Source organism: Limulus polyphemus, unplaced genomic scaffold (genome assembly GCF_000517525.1).
Source record: "Limulus polyphemus unplaced genomic scaffold, Limulus_polyphemus-2.1.2 Scaffold2696, whole genome shotgun sequence".
Lineage (NCBI taxonomy): Eukaryota > Metazoa > Arthropoda > Merostomata > Xiphosura > Limulidae > Limulus > Limulus polyphemus.
Window position 1 is genome coordinate 125,837 of NW_013668306.1, and position 2,523 is coordinate 128,359.

The window sequence follows — 2,523 nt, forward strand, 5'->3', positions numbered from 1 at the left end:
ACAATGCTTTCATACACAAAGATCAACATTTTTTTTAAGTCTTAAGGTTTGTAAAACAATGTTTTTCTCATGTCTGTTTTTTCTTTTCACATGTTGCCTATCTATCATGCAAAGTAATATTCATTTTAAAATTAGAAATACTTTCATGTATCAGAAAATTTTAAAATTTAATATGCAAAATCTTTATAATGTCCAAAATAGTTATCGAACGTTTTTTAAGAAAAAACTTTATATTTTATCTGTTATTTTCAGTAATTAATCTCTGTATGGGTTTGGTAGATTTGACTGATCTCGTAACAACCATAAAAAAAATTAGGAAATAAATATAACTTATGCCTCTTTTGTTCTAGAATGACAACAGATTATAACACGAAAACATAAATGTTTAAACTATATAGCTCAAATCTCAGAACATTATACATTTGTATATATTTATTATTTTTATTATATTGACCTTTCAGCCATGCCTGACTAACAATACAGAGGTTACAATGACATAGCACATATGCTATCATGTTACCACATCTAATAACATAAAACTGACTTTTAGTCTTCACAAAGTGACCTGTCTTGGCTGTGTTTTAGTAGACTAGTATTTTATCAAATACAGTCACATTTCAGTTATTATACATTATATATGTATATAGATTATTGCTATTTAGAAATAAGTTCTTAAAATTATTTTTCTTAAAACATAGAACAGTAAATAAAGAAGTAAAGCAAACAGTTATCTCTTCTAGTTATGACCTTTGTACTTGGTTGATGCTAGATTTACATTGCTAAGCCTTTTAAAATTTTGCATGTGGAGATTATGAAACGAAATAATGTTTTTAGGTTTTATATATACAGTTGGATAACCAAAAAATCATAAATTACTACATCAGTACCATAGAATTCCACTATAATATATCAAACTTATTAACTATGCTGTATTTCAGTCCAAATATGAAATATCAAGCAGACTAAAGACACAATCCTTGAAATCATGGTTTGAAAGAAAGATATGGTGTCCTAGGACTTTAAAATGGTTGAGAAAACCACTAGGGGACATTCTGAGCTTTCAGTTGGTTATTCTTGTCATATATAGAAGTAAGTGTATATAAGGGAGCGTTTCCAAAATTCTAAAGAGGTGTGCTGAGTGCCACTGCGTTTGATTAATTAAATGAGCAATACCTTACCAAAAAGAAAAGATAATAGATTCTTATTTTATATTCTAGCTTATCAATATCAGTAATTTGAGTTAATAATTCATATGAAACTATAGACTATCTAATTTGAACCAGTGCTGCATTCAACATACCATGTGACACACAAAAAATGATGTTTAACTGTGTTTTTTTAATATTTACTTTTAAATTAAGAAATTGAATAATGTATAATACTCAAATTTAGATTATAATCTACAGTTTCATACCAAACTTATGGACATAAATTCATGTAATAGTAGTTTAATAAAATTTTGAATGTGAGTCAACAAACAAGATGACATGACCTTTGACCTGTGTGGAAAGGGTTAAGTAGCACACAAAATTATATCTGTATTAGTTTAGTTCAGCATAGTTTGTACTGTACATAAAATATAATATTAACATAGTGGTCGACGAACAGATATTTACTTCTGAAAAAGTGTTGTGAATAATGAAATCAGGACCTGCACTTGATATGTTTCAGTGCTATTAATATCAGTAATTATGTAGGTATTAGTAAAAGTTCATTAAGGATGTTTATATTAATCATTATTAATATGAACTTCATAGTAATAGTAAAGAAGAATGTATAGTAATATATCAACCACATTATATCTGCTATATTCAGTGCAAACAAGGCCTTTTTCCCAGTACTAGGGCACTTTAGGCTGACTGGGATACAAGAGATATAGTAGTGGTTGGAATGCTAATTACATTAATACAGGTGGTTGTAAATTATTATTTTTTACAAAGTTGTTGAAATATTAATAAATGTTCAGTAACAATATATGCAGTTACTCTGTTATATGTAGCATGTGTATAAATCACTGTTCTACTGGAAACTACCAAGTGCATGAAATTGGTTAATTCCATACCTCCAAGTTGTGGTTGTAACCAAACAACTTTGTATCTGGAACATTGTATGGCTATATCCGTTTTACTTGTTTTGAATGCCGTAAACATGATCTTCACGAAACATTACACTAGATTGTATTGTTACTTAGCTTGAACATATTCTGCTGTTGGTACAGTAATGATCAGATCGCTGTCGTTGTCTTAAATAGTTTAGTTTCTGTTTCTTTTTCATAATATTTAAATTTTCTACTTTTTGAAGCTATTTTTATATAAATTACCATTCATTTTGTTTTTGACCAACTTTTCTGTTAATTATTGCCTTTATGTTTTGGAAGTAATTCATGAGATTCAAATATATTTACAACATCATATAAAGCATTAAAAGAAAAAATGTTAAATTTTAAAGATAATTATATGTCATTGTAACAGAAAAACATGATTTTTAAAGATTTATATGTGAATGTTTACAGATGTTTGAAGG

At 27.6% G+C, this 2,523-nt stretch overlaps 1 protein-coding gene across 1 annotated transcript in view; it reads left to right on the forward strand.

Moving 5' to 3' along the window:
• Window positions 1-2,523, forward strand: part of LOC106467659 (E3 ubiquitin-protein ligase MARCH6-like) — an 82,997-nt gene that overhangs the window by 44,178 nt on the left and 36,296 nt on the right. The gene's annotated exons all lie outside the window — the stretch shown is intronic.